This window comes from Pseudophryne corroboree, chromosome 6 (genome assembly GCF_028390025.1).
Source record: "Pseudophryne corroboree isolate aPseCor3 chromosome 6, aPseCor3.hap2, whole genome shotgun sequence".
Lineage (NCBI taxonomy): Eukaryota > Metazoa > Chordata > Amphibia > Anura > Myobatrachidae > Pseudophryne > Pseudophryne corroboree.
Genome location: NC_086449.1, coordinates 84,441,966 through 84,463,920, shown reverse-complemented (window position 1 = coordinate 84,463,920; position 21,955 = coordinate 84,441,966). Strand labels below are relative to the sequence as shown.

General features: G+C 45.3%; 1 non-coding gene across 1 annotated transcript; it reads right to left on the bottom strand.

Annotated features, from left to right (window-relative positions):
- Positions 1-7,107: 7,107 nt before the first annotated feature.
- LOC134938369 (U4 spliceosomal RNA) lies at positions 7,108-7,248 on the bottom strand. The gene has a single exon (XR_010180935.1). It is a non-coding gene; the product is annotated as a U4 spliceosomal RNA (small nuclear RNA).
- Between the last annotated feature and the right edge of the window lie 14,707 nt (positions 7,249-21,955).

Here is a 21,955-nt window from a genome sequence, read left to right as displayed (position 1 = left end):
GACAGGAAATGGGTGTTACTGGGCGGAAACACGGCGTTTCAGGGGCGTGTGGCTGAAAACGCTACCGTTTCCGGAAAAAACGCAGGAGTGGCCGGAGAAACGGTGGGAGTGCCTGGGCGAACGCTGGGTGTGTTTGTGACGTCAACCAGGAACGACAAGCACTGAACTGATCGCACAGGCAGAGTAAGTCTGGAGCTACTCTGAAACTGCTAAGTAGTTAGTAATCGCAATATTGCGAATACATCGGTCGCAATTTTAAGAAGCTAAGATTCACTCCCAGTAGGCGGCGGCTTAGCGTGTGTAACTCTGCTAAATTCGCCTTGCGACCGATCAACTCGGAATGAGGGCCATAGTACAATTGAGTAAATCGCAGAAACATGCACAAATAGTAGTCTAGTGTATTAGGAAATGGGGTTTTCTACCATTTTCCTATAAATTTTAGAGGTTTATATTTATAAACAGTTACTTATATAGCGCTGTGCATATTCCTTTTGAGCTTTACAATTGAGAACAAGCAGTAGTAAGAGGTTACCAAAATGTACAAAAAAGAGCCAAGGGTTCTCTGCCATCAAATTCTGTTTCTAATTCTATGTTTCTAAAATATACTTGGTAATCATGGGTGCAGCTATAGTGGGTACAGAGGGTGCCATTACTATGGGGCACAGAGGCTTAGGGAGCCCACCTCTGGGGCCTGACTCAATTGCACCTAGGTTTTAAAGTTGTCTACTGGATTTCCAAAAATGCTCTCTAAGCACTGTGTGGCATAATATGAAATGAGGGCACTGTGTGGCATGTGCTGAGGCAGGCAGTACAATGTGGCATATTGTTAACTCTGGGAACTGCAATTGGACATAATAGGAACTGGGGGGGGGGGGGGCACTGTGTGGTGTACTGTGATTTAGGCCAATACTGTGGGGCATAACATTAACTATGCCACCACTATAGTTCAGAAATGAACTAGGGCACTTCTGTGGGGCATAAAGTCAACTAGAGCACTACTATGGCACATAAAGTGAACAACCACGGTGGACAGAAGTGTATCTCTAGAAGTGGGAAGGGATCCTTTCAAAATTTGCTATGGGGCCTAAAAAGTTCCTGCTACACCCCTGACTGAGCTGATCAGTTACATTTGCAGGGAACAGCTGAAAGAAGAGGGAGAAAATGATAAATTCCACAATGATCAAGTACCAGCCAATCAGCTCCTAGCTGCCATGTCACAGGCTGGGTTTGAATAATGACAGGAGCTGGTTGGTTGGTACTTTTACCACCCTGCAATTTATACATTTTCAAGGCTTAGTACATCTGGCCCATATAAAGCTGTACTTTGCATGTATATATAGTCTAGTAGTCAATATGACCGCCGGGATACCGACAACTATTCTCCCTCTTAGGGTGTCCCTGGAGGGAGAATTAATAGCATAGCGCGCCACCATGCCTGCAGTGTGGCGCGAGCACAGTGTGCACGCAAGGGGCTCTTTTGCATTCACTCCACTGCCGACATTCTGGCTGTCGGGATATCAAAGTACACCCTTGAGGGGAAGCAATCGATATCCCACCTGTCAGCATCCCGGTGCCGGTATGCTGCGCGCCGCGATCCTGAAAGCCCAGATATTGAATGCTTTCCCTCAAACTCTGTCCTCTGGTACCCTAACTGCCCATGCTCGTGCACAGATGGTATAATCAAACTAACATGTACTAAAGCAATCTGTGCACAACCATGGATATCTGTAAAACCTGGACTCCTAAGCATGGAGGATCACTCTAAAACCCGGACTGTTGCTTAAGCACTGGCATATCTATAATAGGTGCAAGGTGTACACACTACACACGGGCCTCTGGGTGCAGGGGTCCCACACCCCGCTCACACCCTATACCCATATAACTATACTCACCTCTCTGTCAGCCTGGCGCTGGCTGCAGAAATCACTTGGAAAATGTCCACTGCAGCTATTTTCCAGTGATTCGTGCATACATAATAGAGATGTCTTCAGGAACACGGGGCGGGTGCCATGTTCCCAGAGACCAGCATGCGCAGTAGACTCCGGCACAATTCCAAAAGTCTACTGCATGGCCGAAGAGGAGGGGGCCCAATCGGAAACGGCACACGGGCCCCCTCCTCTCTTAAAGCACCTCTGTGCCTACAGATTTTAGAGTCGCTCTAAGTGACAGACTTCTGCGCCAATAGGCAGGAAAGTCAGAGGCCATTTTCAAATAAAAACAAATCTGTCCAAAATCTATTTTTCCTATATTTATAACAATTTCTGGTGGTCCAACCACTGATTGGAGTAATTTTTCATGGGAAATGTTAATTCTCCAATCCACTTAAAAATGCACATTTGCGGTATCCTCATTGGTACAATATGTGATGTGGGATAAGTGCATGAAAAAGTGTTGAGACTTTCCTGGACCCCAGAAAATGACAATTTTGTTAGCAGAATCAAATAGACGGCTGTTAGTGGGCAAAAGGAAAAAAATTGACGCTTTTAAAAGGTATCATATGGCCGATTTGTGTGTTTTGTTTTTTAAGCAAAGGAATGTAAAAAAGCTTACAAATTTTGTTTAATTACAAAGGAATTCAAAGAAAAATGCAAAAAAAAAAAACTTGGAAAAAAAGGTACTTGTGGGGTAATTTGCAGCCATTTCAAAGTAAAAAAAAAAAACCCTCATCCAAATCAATTCTTTTTGGCTTAAATAAATGCTTTCATTACATTTGGGGTGCATAACTTGATTTTATCTACCATCTCTCACCATCAGTGAGGTGCGAACGGAAAAATGTGAGTTTACTCTGTCAGGATCAGTGTAAGGGGGACATTTACTAAGCAGTGATAAAGGTGGAGAAGTGAGCCAGTGGAGAAGTTGCCCATCGCCACCAATCAGCATTGATGTAACATTTATAATTTACAAACTATAAGAGTATACAGAGCAGCTGATTGGTGGCCATGGGCAACTTCTTCACTGGCTCACTTCTCCACTTTTATCACTGCTTAGTAAATGTCCCCGTAAGTTTCTAATTGAATTGCAATATTAATTTGTGATGTGAATTTGTGGAAAAAAATGGCAACTCACCCCTAATTGGATTGACCTGATGGACTGTTATGTTAGGGTATACAGAGCTCAAGCACCACTGCTGTAGGGTAAAATATTAATGATGTATAATGTTTTGTTGTGGATTACTTTAGTATTTAATTAGTTTAACTGTTTGGTGCTAAAGGCAGCTATATAAGCTATATATAACCTAGGAAAAGTATGTTAAACACACACACACACACACACACACACACACACACACACACACACATATATATATATATATATATACACACAAACAAATCTAGAAAACCACAGCACTCGCCACCCCAGGAGCGGGGCGCAATATCTGCACTCACCACTCATAGGGTGGGGTGCATGCAGCCCATGGCCACCAACCCAAATATATACAAACAGAAAGTTCAGCACTCACCATAGCAAGCTCACTTATCCTCACAACATCAATAAATAAATGATGGGGGTTTAGTTAGTGAATTGGCCAATGTACGGAAGCCTGCATACCGCTCACCAAGGTACCCCACCTTCATGCAGGTCCTACACTATCACAATGTCTCAAAAATTAAAACCTGGCAACTGTATCACACATAATATACTGCACACATGCCCACTAGGTTTAATGTGTATCTGCCATGCATCTTATGGCTTTTAAAGGTACACTAGTCACCTGACACTGGCTGCTAAATTACTAAGGAGCAGCTGACACAGGTTTAGAACAAGTGAGATTACACAGGGGTGCATGAAAAGGCCTGTGACCACGGTTAATAAGAGTTAACCAAAGATTAACCCCGTAATATACAAACAAATCTAGAAAACCACAGCACTCGCCACCCCAGGTGACTAGTGTACCTTTAAAAGCCATAAGATGCATGGCAGATACACATTAAACCTAGTGGGCATGTGTGCAGTATATTATGTGTGATACAGTTGCCAGGTTTCAATTTTCGAGACTTTGTGATAGTGTAGGACCTGCATGAAGGTGGGGTACCTTGGCGAGCGGTATGCAGGCTTCCGTGCATTGGCCAATTCACTAACTAAACCCCCATCATTTATTTATTGATGTTGTGAGGATAAGCGAGCTTGCTATGGCGAGTGCTGAACTTTCTGTTTGTGTGTGTATATATATATATATATATATATATATATATATATAGGAGTCATTTTTATCGTTTTCACCATGTCGTGCACGTCCTGAAGACGGTGCTGTCTAGCACCGAAACATTGGTGGAGCTATTTATGCTGTTTGATTGAATATAACACTTGAAAAATCCTCTGAGTCCGACCCCTCTGTAGTTATATATATATATATATATATATATATATATATATATTAGTCCAATCAATCCCCGGCACTCAGGACTTGCTGGATACTTGCTCCAGTGCTCTCCCTGAGGGTATATAGCAAACCCACCGATATGCACGACCAGGAGAACGGGCGGCACTCAGAGTCTAGACAATCCAGTGAAGTGCATAAAAACCCCCTCAGGGTATATTTTTATGTGCAAGTGACGTTTCGGGGACTTGCCCCTTCTTCAGATTGTCTAGACTCCGAGTGCCGCCCGTTCTCCTGGTCGTGTGTGTGTGTGTGTATGTATATGTATATGTATATGTATATATATATATATATATATATATACCAAACGAAATCAGGTGGCACTCACAGACTTGTAGCTCGGTGGAAACACACTTCACCCCGTGAAGATTTTTAATGAAAACAACAGGTAACGTTTCGGGGACGTGTCCCCTTTCTCAGACAATTCAATAGTGCAAACAGAAGTGTATAAATAACATACATTGACCCCACTTACCCCCACAATCACGACTCCCAGCTGCGTGGACCACGGAGCATCTCGGCGTCCCCCGTCCCGCACTTCCGGTCTCGACGTCACAGTCCGACCGGAAGTGACACGTTCAGGCTTTGCCGGTCACCATGGCAACGCGCTGGGAGCGCTGTGAATATAAACAAAAACAAAACAGCACTTATAAATCACGATCACAGATAACAATGTGTCATAAAAACGGCACACATCTCAAACGCGCTCACACGGAGCTGGAGTGTGCCTATCAACACAAACACATATGTGTGATGATAAAAGCATCATGAAAATTACAAAACATGAATTTAGCAAACAATTTTTTAAAAACAACACACTGTGTCTAAAGCAAATGGAGATATCAAGTACAGTATTACCAACTCTCTAGTGCAGCTAAATCCAGAGCTCAATCAGAATTAACTAGAGGTGGATGGGCATGGATGGCACTGCTCCAGGAGAAACAACTTTTTATTTGCCAAAGCTGTCCCTAATGTAGACCAGCAGGGTTAAATGAGTCCTTGGGATTAATTAACTTTCTCTAAATTGGCATAAGAACCCTTTCATCTATGTCCTTGTTAGGCCCAGCTTCTAGATTCTTAATAACTAGCGTAAAACAGCATTACTGCAATTAGTAGAGCTGCTGGTCTACATTAGGGACAGCTTTGGCAAATAAAAAGTTGTTTCTCCTGGAGCAGTGCCATCCATGCCCGTCCACCTCTAGTTAATTCTGATTGAGCTCTGGATTTAGCTGCACTAGAGAGTTGGTAATACTGTACTTGATATCTCCATTTGCTTTAGACACAGTGTGTTGTTGTTTTTAAAAAATTGTTTGCTAAATTCATGTTTTGTAATTTTCATGATGCTTTTATCATCACACATATGTTTGTGTTGATAGGCACACTCCAGCTCCGTGTGAGCGCGTTTGAGATGTGTGCCGTTTTTATGACACATTGTTATCTGTGATCGTGATTTATAAGTGCTGTTTTGTTTTTGTTTATATTCACAGCGCTCCCAGCGCGTTGCCATGGTGACCGGCAAAGCCTGAACGTGTCACTTCCGGTCGGACTGTGACGTCGAGACCGGAAGTGGGGGACGCCGAGATGCTCCGTGGTCCACGCAGCTGGGAGTCGTGATTGTGGGGGTAAGTGGGGTCAATGTATGTGATTTATACACTTCTGTTTGCACTATTGAATTGTCTGAGGAAGGGGACACGTCCCTGAAACATTACCTGTTGTTTTCAATAAAAATCTTCACGGGGTGAAGTGTGTTTCCACCGAGCTACAAGTCTGTGAGTGCCACCTGATTTCGTTTGGTACATGTTGGTGGACTGGCATGTCCACAAGGAAGGGCACCACAGCCAGTTCATTTGGAGGAGTGCCGGGCAGTCTCTGTATGTGTGTGTATATATATATATATATATATATATATATATATATATATATAATATTATACTGTTAGAATTGTATTTTCAAGTACTTAAACAGTATTAAAAGTGCTATGCTCATGCATATGAGTTTTACAAGCAATTGGATGATAAACCAGTAACATAATTGTATTGACAGTGACAATTTACTGCCACAGCGTTCTTGCATGTATAATGTGTTATCCTGGAGAATATGCATGCATCTGTAACTGCTGGTCTATTAAGAAAAATAAATCCAGTGTATACTAAAATCTGTAATTGAATTTAAATTCACTTAAATCTGGGATTTTAGGAGGGTCGGTCTTCTCTCTAATCCGTTGTATCTGGCCATTTAGCATAGGCGAGGAGATGGGGGAGGGGGGTGGAGGCTGGAGACAAGGGGAATGGGTAGGGGAGGGGTGGAGTTAGGAGTAGTAGAACTGTGCAAACCGCAGCAGCAGGAATGTAGTCACAGCTTTGCTGACTGATACCTGCACAATCAAAGAATATTATACTGGGACTTTAATTTTGTACTGTAAGGTTACATTTACTTTGGTTTATAAATCATCTATTGCAGTGTGCTAACCAAATAAACTGGGAAAAATAAAAAAATTTGTGAATCTGTACCAGGAACATCAACACACAAAAAACATTTACACTTACAGCAAAGAATTACAAATTTCAGAGTGAAAACACAGATTAAACATCCGTTTCAAAATTTATATGTTGCATAATATATATCATTCAGTAGAACACTTACACGTGTATGGGAAGTGGAAACAAGAAAGCAATAATAAATAAATCTATCCAGTAATTTTATTTTTCTATCTTTAACACTGTTATCAGTCTCCAGAGAGACTGTCAAAAATTGCCGATGCTGACTATATTTCAAGTCATCATGGCGGGGTATTGGGAAAAGTTTTCAATAAGCAATAATCACGCCTCGGATAAACCTCATTGGCTATGATACTGCCACTGCGCAAAGCTAACTAGTCTTTCGTCAAGCAGGGATCACCTTTCATAGAACCCTGACTCGGATTATGGAGACACAGCCTTTAGTTCACGTCTCATTTGGAGCAGAGGATTGTGGGAATGGGTATGCTAATAAGCCACACCTCCCAGAGTCCGACATTGCCTTTTTATGGCAATTACTGCCTCAGGCCGTTCAGGGTAACTGAAACAGACTAGCACTCCTGAAGAAGTTTGTTAGTCTTACTGAGTCATCATATGAAAGTGTGTAGGCAAAAAAAAAAAAAAAAAAACAACAATAAAAAGAGCATTTCTCTCACACACACACATATACGAACACACACATAAAACACACTCGTATATACAAACCATATAATAAGAAAATTCAGGTTGAGTCTGACCCTATCTGAAATACTTGGGACCAGAAGTATTTTGGGTTTTTATTTCCAGATTTTGTAATATTTTCATACCATAATGAGATATCTTGGGGATGAGACCCAAGTCTAAACATGATAGGCATTTCATATACACCTTATACACATAGTGTGAAGGCTGTCTATATTTGTTAATTAATATCGGGACCCCTGGGTGAAGTTGAAGCAGGAGGAAAGCTGACACTAGCATACCTCCCAACATGACCCATCACATGAGGGACAAGGGCGGCTCAGAGATGGATGCAGCCGCTGCGTTCACATGCAGTGGCCGTGTCCATTGAGTCTGCGCACACACACTGGCCATAGTGGAGCAGAGGATTGTGGACTGCACCCAGTACTTCTGGGGGGAGGGGGCACCTGTGGCTATTCCCCGAAGGGGGTAAAATGGCCCTTAGAGTTGACTGGGTGCAGGGGGAGCTGCGGGCACTGGAAGCATCTCAGGCCCCATAGCAGCTGCATCCCCTACACCCTCGGTACTACAGATGACAGGAGTGTAAATGGATAACAGAAGCACTTGTAGATCAACACAGGACTGCTTGCAGGTTAAACAGGTGCAGAGAATAAAGCAGCTGAAGCCAAGAGTCAGGGAGAATCCTCTTCATAGGAAGTGAGTTGTTCTGGCCACAAAGAAGTCACAGAGGAAGGTTTTAATAGGGAGCCTTCAGCTACAATTGGTAGCAGCAGTCATGTGAGCAAAGCTCTTGGCATCTGATTGGACTGAAGTGTTTACCTGATCAAATCCAATATGACCATACCAATGTAATTAGAGCATTTGCATACAATGAAGATGCTGATGCTCAGTAACGTAGAAGCATACAACAACATGATATGGCACCACCGGAAAGGATAAGTATGGCTAAGACCCCAATGTGTGACAGAAGGTAATATTATACAATATTTTTTTAATGTTTGTGCATGAAACAAAGTTTGCACAGAGCTTACCTGCACACCCATCCAGACCTGCAAAACACTGCACCCTTCCCTGAATGGCCCACCAAGTCTCACCTCCAGCTGCTCAATGGTTTCCTGCCACCAATGTACACCACTGATGGCACCATCTATGGAGACCATTGATGGTAGACCCATCGGTGGCCAACCTCCTTTGTAAATACAGTGACATCTGTAGCATAAAATTCTTCACAGCTTTTTAAACTGTCATCTAATGCTTAGCAATCTTGTACTGGGAATCTTTTTACTTCTTAATCTACTACAGTGTATTGGATGATGGACAGATACGGCTTTCATTTAGATTTCTCTAACGTCCTAAGTGGATGCTGGGGACTCCGTAAGGACCATGGGGAATAGCGGCTCCGCAGGAGACTGGGCACAAAAGTAAAGCTTTAGAACTACCTGGTGTGCACTGGCTCCTCCCCCTATGACCCTCCTCCAAGCCTCAGTTAGATTTTTGTGCCCGAACGAGAAGGGTGCACACTAGGTGGCTCTCCTGAGCTGCTTAATGAAAAGTTTAGTTTTAGGTTTTTTATTTTCAGTGAGACCTGCTGGCAACAGGCTCACTACATCGAGGGACTAAGGGGAGAAGAAGCGAACTCACCTGCGTGCAGAGTGGATTGGGCTTCTTAGGCTACTGGACATTAGCTCCAGAGGGACGATCACAGGCCCAGCCATGGATGGGTCCCAGAGCCGCGCCGCCGGCCCCCTTACAGAGCCAGAAGACAGAAGAGGTCCGGAAAATCGGCGGCAGAAGACGTCCTGTCTTCAACAAGGTAGCGCACAGCACTGCAGCTGTGCGCCATTGCTCTCAGCACACTTCACACTCCGGTCACTGAGGGTGCAGGGCGCTGGGGGGGGCGCCCTGAGACGCAATAAAAACACCTTGGATGGCAAAAAATGCATCACATATAGCTCCTGGGCTATATGGATGCATTTAACCCCTGCCAGAATACATAGAAAAACGGGAGATAAGGCCGCCGATAAGGGGGCGGAGCCTATCTCCTCAGCACACTGGCGCCATTTTCCCTCACAGCTCAGTTGGAGGGAAGCTCCCTGGCTCTCCCCTGCAGTCACTACACTACAGAAAGGGTTAAAAAAGAGAGGGGGGCACTAATTACGCGCAGTATTAAATAAAACAGCAGCTATAAGGGGAAAAACACTTATATAAGGTTATCCCTGTATATATATAGCGCTCTGGTGTGTGCTGGCAAACTCTCCCTCTGTCTCCCCAAAGGGCTAGTGGGGTCCTGTCCTCTATCAGAGCATTCCCTGTGTGTGTGCTGTATGTCGGTACGTTTGTGTCGACATGTATGAGGAGAAAAATGATGTGGAGACGGAGCAGATTGCCTGTAATAGTGATGTCACCCCCTAGGGGGTCGACACCTGAGTGGATGAACTGTTGGAAGGAATTACGTGACAGTGTCAGCTCTGTATAAAAGACAGTGGTTGACATGAGACAGCCGGCTACTCAGCTTGTGCCTGTCCAGACGTCTCATAGGCCGTCAGGGGCTCTAAAGCGCCCGTTACCTCAGATGGCAGATATAGACGCCGACACGGATACTGACTCCAGTGTCGACGGTGAAGAGACAAATGTGACTTCCAGTAGGGCCACACGTTACATGATTGAGGCAATGAAAAATGTTTTACACATTTCTGATAATACGAGTACCACCAAAAAAGGGGTATTATGTTCGGTGAGGAAAAACTACCTGTAGTTTTCCTGAATCTGAGAAATTAAATGAGGTGTGTGATGATGCGTGGGTTTCCCCCGATAACAACTGATAATTTCTAAAATGTTATTGGCATTATATCCTTTCCCGCCAGAGGTTAGGGTGCGTTGGGAAACACCCCCTAGGGTGGATAAAGCGCTCACACGCTTGTAAGGGCTCTACCCTCTCCTGAGATGGCCGCCCTTAAAGATCCTGCTGATAGAAAGCAGGAGGGTATCCTGAAATGTATTTACACACATACTGGTGTTATACTGCGACCAGCAATCGCCTCAGCCTGGATGTGCAGTGCTGGGTTGGCGTGGTCGGATTCCCTGACTGAAAATATTGATACCCTAGATAGGGACAGTATATTTTTGCCTATAGAGCATTTAAAAGATGCATTTCTATATATGCGTGATGCACAGCGGAATATTTGCCGACTGGCATCAAGTCTAAGTGCGTTGTCCATTTCTACCAGTAGAGGGTTATGGACACGACAGTGGTCAGGTGATGCGGATTTCAAACGGCATTTGGAAGTATTGCCTTATTAAGGGGAGGAGTTATTTGGGGTCGGTCTTTCAGACCTGGTGGCCACGGCAACAGCTGGGAAATCCACGTTTGTACCCCAGGTCGCCTCTCAACATGAGAAGACGCCTTATTATCAGGCGCAGTCTTTTCGTGGGCAAGCGGGCAAAAGGTTCCTCATTTCTGCCCCGTGACAGAGGGAGAGGAAAAAGGCTGCAGAAATCAGCCAGTTCCCAGGAACAGAAACCCTCTCCCGCCTCTGCCAAGCCCTCAGTATGACGCTGGGGCTTTACAAGCAGAATCAGGCATATCTCAGGGGTACAAATTGGAATTCGAGACATCTCCCCCTCGCCGTTTCCTAAAGTCGGCTTTACCGATGTCTCCTTCTGAGAGGGAGACAGTTTTGGAAGCCATTCACAAGCTGTATTCCCAGCAGGTGATAATCAAGGTACCCCTCCTGCAACAGGGAACGGGGTATTATTCTACACTGTTGTGGTACCGAAGCCGGACGGCTCGGTGAGACCGATTCTAAATCTAAAATCTTTGAACACTTACATACAGAGGTTCAAATTCAAGATTGAGTCACTCAGAGCAGTGATTGCGAACCTGGAAGAAGGGGACTACATGATGTCTCGGGACATCAAGGATGCTTACCTTCATGTCCAAATTTACCCTTCTCACCAAGGGTACCTCAGGTTTATGGTACAGAACTGTCACTATCAGTTCAGACACTGCCGTATGGATGGTCCACGGCACCCCGGGTCTTTACCAAGGTAATGGCCGAAATGATGATATTCCTTCGAAGGAAGGGAATTTTAGTTATCCCTTACTTGGACGATTCCCTGATAAGGGTAAGATCCAGGGAACAGTTGGAGGTCGGTGTAGCACTATCTCAGGTAGTGTTGCGGCAGCACGATTGGATTCTCAATATTCCAAAATCGCAGCTGGTTCCGACGACTCGTCTTCTGTTCCTAGGGATGATCCTGGACACAGTCCAGAAAAAGGTGTTTCTCCCGGAGGAGAAAGCCAGGGAGTTATCCGAGCTAGTCAGGAACCTCCTAAAACCGAGCCAAGTCTCAGTGCATCAATGCACAAGGGTTCTGGGTAAAATGGTGGCTTCCTACGAAGCAATCCCATTCGTCAGATTCCACGCAAGAACTTTCCAGTGGGACCTGCTGGACAAATGGTCCGGGTCGCATCTTCAGATGCATCAGCGGATAACCCTGTCACCAAGAACAAGGGTGTCCCTCCTGTGGTGGTTGCAGAGTGCTCATCTTCTAGAGGGCCGCAGATTCGGCATTCAGGACTGGGTCCTGGTGACCACGGATGCCAGCCTGCGAGGCTGGGGAGCAGTCACACAGGGAAGGAATTTCCAGGGCTTATGGTCAAGCCTGGAGACATCACTTCACATAAATATCCTGAAGCTAAGGGCCATTAACAAGGCTCTAAGCTTAGCAAGACCTCTGCTTCAAGGTCAGCCGGTGTTGATCCAGTCGGACAACATCACGGCAGTCACCCACGTAAACAGACAGGGTGGCACAAGAAGCAGGAGGGCAATGGCAGAAGCTGCAAGGATTCTTCGCTGGGCGGAAAATCATGTGATAGCACTGTCAGCAATTCCGGGAGTGGACAACTGGGAAGCAGACTTCCTCAGCAGACACGACCTCCACCCGGGAGAGTGGGGACTTCACCCAAAAGTCTTCCACATGATTATAAACCGTTGGGAAAAACTCGACAGGTATTGCGCCAGGTCAAGGGACCCTCAGGCAATAGCTGTAGACGCTCTGGTAACACCGTGGGTGTACCAGTCAGTGTATGTGTTCCCTCATCTGCCTCTCATACCCAAGGTACTGAGATTGATAAGATGGAGAGGAGTAAGCACTATATTCGTGGCTCCGGATTGGCCAAGAAGGACTTGGTAACCGGAACTTCAAGAGATGCTCACGGAGGATCCGTGGCCTCTACCTCTAAGAAGGGACCTGCTCCAGCAAGGACCCTGTCTGTTCCAAGACTTACCGCGGCTGCGTTTGACGGCATGGCGGTTGAACGCCGGATCCTGAAGGAAAAAAGGCATTCCGGATGAAGTCATCCCTATCCTGATCAAAGCCAGGAAGGATGTAACCGCAAAACATTATCACCGCATTTGGCGAAAATATGTTGCGTGGTGCGAGGCCAGTAAGGCCCGAGGGAGGAAATTCAACTGGGTCGATTCCTACATTTCCTGCAAACAGGAGTGTCTATGGGCCTGAAATTGGGGTCCATTAAGGTTCAAATTTCGGCCCTGTCAATTTTCTTCCAAAAAGAACTAGCTTCAGTCCCTGAAGTTCAGACGTTGTAAAAGGGGTACTGCATATACAGCCTCCTTTTGTGCCTCCAGTGGCACCTTGGGATCTCAATGTAGTTTTTGGGTTCCAAAAAAGTCACATTGGTTTGAACCACTTAAATCTGTGGAGTTAAAATATCTCACATGGAAAGTGGTCATGCTGTTGGCCCTGGCCTGGACCAGGCGCGTGTCAGAATTGGCGGCTTTATCCTGTAAAAGCCTTATCTGATTTTCCATTCGGACAGGGCGGAATTGAGGAATCGTCCTCAGTTTCTCCCTAAGGTGGTTTCAGCGTTTCACCTGAACCAACCTATTGTGGTGCCTGCGGCTACTAGGGACTTGGAGGACTCCAAGTTGCTAGACGTTGTCAGGGCCCTGAAAATATATGTTTCCAGGACGGCTGGAGTCAGAAAATCTGACTCGCTGTTTATCCTGTATGCACCCAACAAGCTGGGTGCTCCTGCTTCTAAGCAGACTATTGCTCGTTGGATTTGTAGTACAATTCAGCTTGCACATTCTGTGGCAGGCCTGCCACAGCCAAAAATCTGTAAATGCCCACTCCACAAGGAAGATGGGCTCATCTTGGGCGGCTGCCCGAGGGGTCTCGGCTTTACAACTTTGCCGAGCAGCTACTTGGTCAGGAGCAAATACGTTTGTAAAATTCTACAAAATTGATACCCTGGCTGAGGAGGACCTGGAGTTCTCTCATTTGGTGCTGCAGAGTCATCCGCACTCTCCCGCCCGTTTGGGAGCTTTGGTATAATCCCCATGGTCCTTACGGAGTCCCCAGCATCCACTTAGGACGTTAGAGAAAATAAGAATTTACTTACCGATAATTCTATTTCTCGTAGTCCGTAGTGGATGCTGGGCGCCCATCCCAAGTGCGGATTGTCTGCAATACTGGTACATAGTTATTGTTACCAAAAAATCGGGTTATTGCTGTAGTGAGCCATCTTTTCTAGAGGCTCCTCTGTTATCATGCTGTTAACTGGGTTTAGATCACGAGTTGTACGGTGTGATTGGTGTGGCTGGTATGAGTCTTACCCGGGATTCAAAATCCTTCCTTATTGTGTACGCTCGTCCGGGCACAGTATCCTAACTGAGGCTTGGAGGAGGGTCATAGGGGGAGGAGCCAGTGCACACCAGGTAGTTCTAAAGCTTTACTTTTGTGCCCAGTCTCCTGCGGAGCCGCTATTCCCCATGGTCCATACGGAGTCCCCAGCATCCACTACGGACTACGAGAAATAGAATTATCGGTAAGTAAATTCTTATTTTTCATATGGAAAAAAGGAGCAAAAAAATTAAAATTAAATTCAGCAGCAATTAATAATAACCTACCAGCTTAATTGAATCCCGGAATGGCAGATCGATCTTGATCTCTAGATTACAAGTGATGGAGTTTTCATGGCAGAGCAGAGGAATATTTTATGTGGCACCCATCTGCAACCCATATGTTTGTCCGGAGAATAAGAGGAGCTAGTGTCAGGATGTACCAGCGAGAAGATGGGACAGGGCGAGCAGGCATGCAACTGTAGTGGCTAAAAAGGAAGGACTGAAAGTGCTTTGCATTTGCAGTAATCATATTACAAGGGAGCCAGCCATCTTGGGCACCACTCATATTTTACAATGGGTGGGATAAGCAGTATGCAGAAATATGATTACACAGTGGAGAGATACAAAGTATGTAATACAATATATGCAGAGAATTAGAAGTTCTGTGGATTTTTCGTTCTACCCAATAAGGTTTCAGAGGCGGCAGCTGTCTTGGATGCACTACATAGGTTATACTGGGTGAGGTAAACAATATGTGGCTATATGAAAAACTTTGTGGAAATACAAACCAGGAAGACGAAAGGTGGACAGACATAGGGTAAAGGTGAGGTGATACAGTGACAAATAATGTGGTAATTCAGTGTCAGGAGATCAGTGTACAGAAAAACAGAGTTAATTAAGGTTGAGAAGGCTGTAATACGGGGAAGACAATATGTGAGGCGGTGACACATGCAAGAAAGCAATATAGTACAAATAGGAAAACAAAATGAGAGACAGGGAAACCAGAGGCTAGGAGAATTGTTGCGGTATCCTCTTTTTGTTGCTCGGCTGTGTTACAGGCAGTTGTCATGAAACAATAGGTAGTTTGGTTTAGAGAGGACACTGGCTGCTGAATAGATTACTAGGCCTTGGCCTCAATTAGCTGATACAAGATGGGATTTTGCTGTGGGGAGAAATACTGTGAGCCCTTGAACGGGGATTCTTGGCTTTGGGCGAAGGATCCAGTCACCTAGTGAAGGTATCGCACTGCCATGTCCAGAGCCGATGCTTTCAGACTGTAGGCAGCTTCAGGCAGCTGCCTATGAGCACCGGGACCTGAGGGGGCGGCCCGCTGTGACTGACTGGTGTAAAAATTACTTCTTCCCCCTTCCAAAAGAGGACAGTGCAACATAAATCCCTTCACTGGGCTGTCCCACCCGCCCCTGTAGCTTGCTGCCGCAGTTAGTAAGAAACGCATCCCCCCGGGGATCCCGTAGCTTGCCCTTTAATTCCTGCTGCATAGCCTGCAGTGCAAGCGGCCGTCGGAAGCTCCGCCCCTGACCCATAGGAAGCTCCACCCACCGATTGCAACTTGCCCCTTTGGACGCCGGGTTCAGAGCAACTTGAGCTCCCTGCCCCGCCATCCTTTCTCTGAACTCTTTTATGTGGGTAAAACTGCACACCAGTTCCGAGAAAGGATGGCGATGCACAGGTCAGCCATTCGGGCAGCCTTGGAGGGAGACTGCCAAGCACAGCCGGTGGCTAGACATTTTTCCAAATTCAAACATAGTTTGGCAACATTGAAGTACAGTACAAGATCATTGACCAAAAACCTAAAAGTATTAGAGGGGGCGATAGAAACAAGTTATTGTTGCAAAGAGAGGCTAGGTGGATACACCGTCTATATACAGTAACCCCAGGAGGCCTCAATTAACAGTTTAGCTTAAATTGTTTTATTAAATAAATATGTATTTATTACGGGTCGGTTCATAAATTAAATATGGACTATTTGCATATAGTCTGATCTTGGTATGTTTGGTAGATTATACCAGTATTACAGTCTGATTATTACGTGTCGATACACGGGCTATCCAGGATCGTTATGTTTTGACACTGTGATATTTTGTTTGGAACATCCCCTATGGTAACCGAAGCGATGACGGGGAGGAGCGCTCTGCAAGTGTTGCAGATTGATGACATCACCCTTCCCCCGCCGGCGTAACCGAGCCACGGGTAGAGTTCACGTGTAATGGTGAAGGTATAAAGGTATGTCACTTTTTCTTTGTTTAATGTTCTGACGAAAGTTATAAACTGAAACGTTAACAATAGAACAGAGCCTAGTCTCTTTCTTTTACGACGCTGTATAAGTCCCGATTGAGTGCCGCCACTGTATATCCAAATATCTATCTATCTATCTATCTATCTATCTATCTATCTATCTATCTATCTATCTATCTATCTATCTGTCTATCTATATAAAATATGTGCGATGTGCCGGCATTTGGCATACCGGCGGTCAGAAGACTGGCTACGGCATCCCGATGCTTAGAATCCTGAAAGGGGCTAGGTAATTATGCTTACCTTCCCTCAATACCCCTCTAACCCTCCCTGGCAGAAGCCTAAACCTAGACCCACAGCCTATCCCTAACCCTCCCTTGTGGTGCCTAAACCTGACCCCCCTAAACCTAACCCCCCCTCCCACAGCCTATATCTAAACACTCTGCGGAAAGATCCCAGGAGACCAGTGTAGGCAAGGCAGGTAGTTTTGACAAACTGTCAGTCAAAACCACCTATGGGATTAGGAAGCGGTTTTGAGAGGCTGTGCATGTGAAGGAGGAGGAGGATCATAGGCGGACTAAGCAGCTGCCTTGATTTGTGACTGCGGGCCTAATTGGAGATCAACAGGGAGCCAGCAGCATTAGAATCCTGAATGGATGACCCTGGCGAAGGGCAGCAGATCGGTGATTGGGGGGAGTAGGTGATGTTAGTTCAGAAGATTGGAGGTGGACTAGGCCACATCCATGGACTTGATTAAAGGGACTAAATTCACAGCCCTGAGGATGTGACTGTGCAGCACAACACTGGTGTGCAGATTAGGGTCTTGGCTTATCCAGAAGATTATGGGGCTCAGATGGTGGTGGAGACCAGGCCCAATAGAGAGCCCACCAGATGTGTCTGCTTGATATGATTCACTGATCATATAATTATCAACAGATGTGTAGCCAAAACTCTGTGGGCCCCATAGCTACATTCTGAAAGCCCCCCACCCCCTCTAATGCTTCTAGAGAAACACTTTCTCTTTTGCAGTTGTTCATTTTATGCCCCATAGTAATGCCCTGGCTAATGTTGTTTCCCATAGTAGTATCCTAGAAACATAGAATTTGATGGCAGATAAGAACCACTTGGCCCGTCTAGTCTGCCCATGTGCGTGCGTGCGTGCGCGCACACACACACACACACACACACACTTACATGCTAGCGTTAATTTTGCTGAGAGTCAGTTAACCTACCAGTATATTTCTGGATTTTGGGAGGAAACCGGAGTACCCAGAGGAAACCCACTCAAGTATGGGAAGAATACATAAACCCCACACAGTTAGGGCTAAGGTAGGAATCAAATCCATTCCTTGCTGCATTACTGCTGTGAATCAGTAATGCTAACCATTACACCATCCATACTGCCAGTTAATGTTATGCCACATAGTAGTGCCCTAGTTAATTTTATGTCCCAGTAGTTACTGTCAAAGTCGAAAAATATTGTAATGAATGCCTAATGTACTAACCCCAGGCTCATGCCCGCTGCGCGTGAACTCAGTCTGCCGTGCGTGCACATATCCGCAATTTGCGTAATGGAGCTTTTCACGGCCATGCGCCTTTATGGTAGAGTTTGTGAACGCATAGAGGGTTATTAGAACATTGCATATTTAACCCAAATAGTGTACATTGTAGATATAGTTCCCCTAGACCATGTCAGCGAGTATTAATAGTTTAAACAGTTCCTGGACAGAGAGATTCGCCTTTGCATGATAGGAAGGGTCAGATAAAAGTTGGAAGGTGATGTCTAGTATCCAGCTGTAGGGTATTTTGAGGGTAACATTCCGGTGTTAGTTAGAGAAAGATCGCTTGTTCCTGCGTATAGTTATGTACAAAAGTAGAATATGAACATTAACTGTATTTACTGTATTTTATGTATGCGGCGGGAATCCAGAGGATACCACCCACAAGAGCAGTTGGGGAAAGACATCGCCCATCCTTTCAAATCCACCTATGACCTTTTCTGTAATGTAGAGACACATCCCTGTGTCCAATGGACAATGAGATTACAGTGACCATTGTATTGTGTATGCATGTTGTGTATAAAAAGACCATTGTTGCCTGGCCGGTCAGAAGACTCTGAACGCTATCTGTATGACCAGCGGAGGATCGGCCGGGTTGCGCTTGCGAACATTCTCACGTATGTACATTCTCTGTAGCCATTATTCTGTTTAGATTTACTTGTTAGCCTGTAGTGTATGATTTGTATTGTTTTACCTTTTGGAATTAATCCACTGAGGTCTTAGAACCCTGTGGTTGCAACTACAAATCAGTGTTGTGTTTTCACTCTCCTGCATGGGCTTTATAGGGTATTAATCTGTATAAGATGTATAAGCATTGATAAGGTGTACGCACTGCGGGTACTTTGTATCGCCAGCGTTACTTAAGGTTTAAAGGTATTACATCATTACAGTACTTCGCTGTTAAGGGTTTAAAGTGTAAGCATATCATTACATTGTATCATTAACAAGGTTTAAAGGTTATCCATTGTGTGTGCGCACGCTGAGCGTACTCTGTACACTCAGCGCGGCGCGTGTATGCCAAGTACGTACCATGTGTGGGACTCTGTACGCAAATAGCGTACAAAGTGCGTAGCATGTGTAGCCAGTCTAGCGGCCATAACGGCTCCACGGTAAAAGTGTATTTAGAGGTATAGCTTTGCGGTCTAAGGTAATATCAGCATTATCAATTGGGAGCTCGTCCGGTTCCTTCTCATACCCACAGCCTAGCAGGCTTACGCAGACTGTATCTATCAGCAAAGGGCGGAAAGGTATCCCCCGTAGCCTTCTCTTGGTCGGTGGATACACTAGTGCTGCTTAGATAAGCATCTGCGCTGCATGGTTTGAAGGGATGCTGGAGGGATCCATAAGGTAAGAACGCAAAAGCTTTTTTTTTTTTTTTTTAAATCTGTAAATTTCTGTTTTGGTGCCAAATGCGCACGCAACACACGCACACACCTGTATTTTGTACTTTGCATATCTGCTCGCATTATTGCCATAAACATTGATTACTAGATTCATTTTGACCTGTACTGAGAAAATTTGTTGCTATTTAGTTAAAATATAGTGTTAATAGTTAAAGAAGTAAGTGTAAGACGCACACGCAGCCTGGCCTAGTTGTAAAGGTTTATACAGTAGAAACTGTGTGCTGTGTTAAGTGAGTGATCATAGTTAAATATCGCTTACATTTATAGAAGTGTGGGATTTGTAGTACTGCGGACGTACGCCCTTTGTACACGTGTCTCGGACAACGTTCAGGACTGCGTATGCAACGTAAAGGCCTACACACGTGGCGTGTTCACGCAACGTGCGTACAGGTACGCCCACTAAATACAAAGCACACAGTAGCATTGTTTTAGTTTAGGCGCGAAACGGTAGCCACGCGATAATAGCACAAATTGATCAGTGTCCAATATTTAGTTTAAATACCTTTTTTACTGTATCACCTCTGGAATTGGGGCTGTTTTCCTGAATGAAAGTTAATTTTCTGTACAGAAAAACCAAAGTGTATATGGTGAACGAGCGTGAGTGTGCAAACAATAAAGGTTTTGTGGACCCAGGGAATTCGGGATCCCGTCGGAGACCACATCAGGTGAGTGGACACTTGGTGGCGTGAGAGTGGCTTGCTCACGTTAACATTGATTAAGGTATAAAGGAGCAATTAGTATAACAGCAGACCAAGAGGTCAGCGAAGTCAGAAAACCGCTGACAAAGTCAAGCGAAGCTCTGAATACCTCGGCCTAAAAGGTCAGCGAGGTTTTGTGTAGAGAGCGCAGCCCAGGGGGTTGGCGTAGTACCCATATAGGCCCGTTCAGAAACGCTCCGGCTGAGGTTTCGCAGCCTGAAAAGCGATTCCATTGGTCGTACGGCGGATAAGTAACAGTTACCTATACGCTGGGAGATTGTACCGCGCGTTTGTGAGTGCAATACTTAGCCCACCACGATTCCCTTTTACGAGTTGTGCGTAAAAGATCGCGGGCTCATTGGCGCTAAGTGTAGTACACGCAACGTGATTTGTGTAACAATTTTTTTGTTTTAAGGGAGTTTCGCTGGTCACTCAGGAAATCTCCAACGACCAATATTTACTGGGAAGGGTAAGTCACTCCCACACACTCTCAGTAAATAGAGGTTACACAGGGGCCCGAGGTTGGGTACGACCGGCGCTGACGACAGTGTTTAGGTGTATTGGCCAACGTGGGCGTGAGTGGGTGAGAGCGCTCGGAGAACTTTCATCATTGCCTTACCACTGAGTATTTTGGTTTTTTTTGTAGGAATTTGCTGAGAAGGCAATACCTGTAAAAGATGGGGGCCAGTTGCTCAAGTAGGGGACGATCAACCAGGGTTCAGGTTGATATTTCGCGGCCCAAGGGGTCGGCGAGGTACATAATGTGTGAGAAATATGGCTCTCACACAGAGGTTTTATGCAATGAATGGGAACGTATGACTGCGGAAGATAGGGAATTCCCTAAGGTAGGCAGTTTTAATCCAGAGGTGTTGCAGAATTTAAGGATTAGGATATGTCTGTTAAAATCCCGAAAAGAAAGGATCAGACACTCAAACTGTTTACATTTATGGCAACGAGAGAGTGATATGCAAAGGGAACTAGCTCACACAGCTGGTTCCAACCCTAGCAGGAAACTGATTGCAACTGCCCCACCACCACCACCACCACCGTATATTACAGGGGAGAAAGTGGCTACAGAGAATGGCATACTAATATATGATAAGAGTGAACTTGATAAATGTATTAATGCTAACCCGTGCAAGTTGTATCCCATCTTAAACTTCCCTCAGGACTGCGACCAAGAAGATGAGCCCAGCACGATATCGGCACTCTCTCTGGCAGCCACCATACAAGACACACAAGTGGGCACGGCCCAACCAGTAAGAGCAGTAGCAAAGGCCCCTAGCGGAGGGACAGGTGAGGTCGTTTCCACAGGTAAGTACGGTTCAGTACATTATGCAGAGACAATTGCACCTCACATTGTAGAAGCAACCCAGAATGATGTAATTGAACTAAATCCTGTCAGGGTGATCGCAGTCCCCAATGGGAAGACTGACGCTCAGGGAATCACTCCCGTCAGGAACATTGCTATGCATTGTCCCTGGTCCCGGACAGAAATGAGGACAATTATGTCTGAATTTCCCGATCCCAGAAAAGATCTAGCCGCATGTCAGAGGTTTATTAGAGAACTAGGTAACGCCACCGAACCCACAAACAAAGATTGGCGGACAGTGCTACGGGCATGTTTGCCCTCCAATATTGACCCTGTCAAATTCATTGCTGATTGTAAATTAGACGCAGAGGTACCTCTCACTGATGAATACACTCAGGAGAATGTACGACAGATCAATCTGCAGTTAGGAGTATATTTCCCTACTGTTGTCAAATGGAATAAAATCTTCTCCATTAGACAAAAAGAAGGTGAAGCTGCTTCT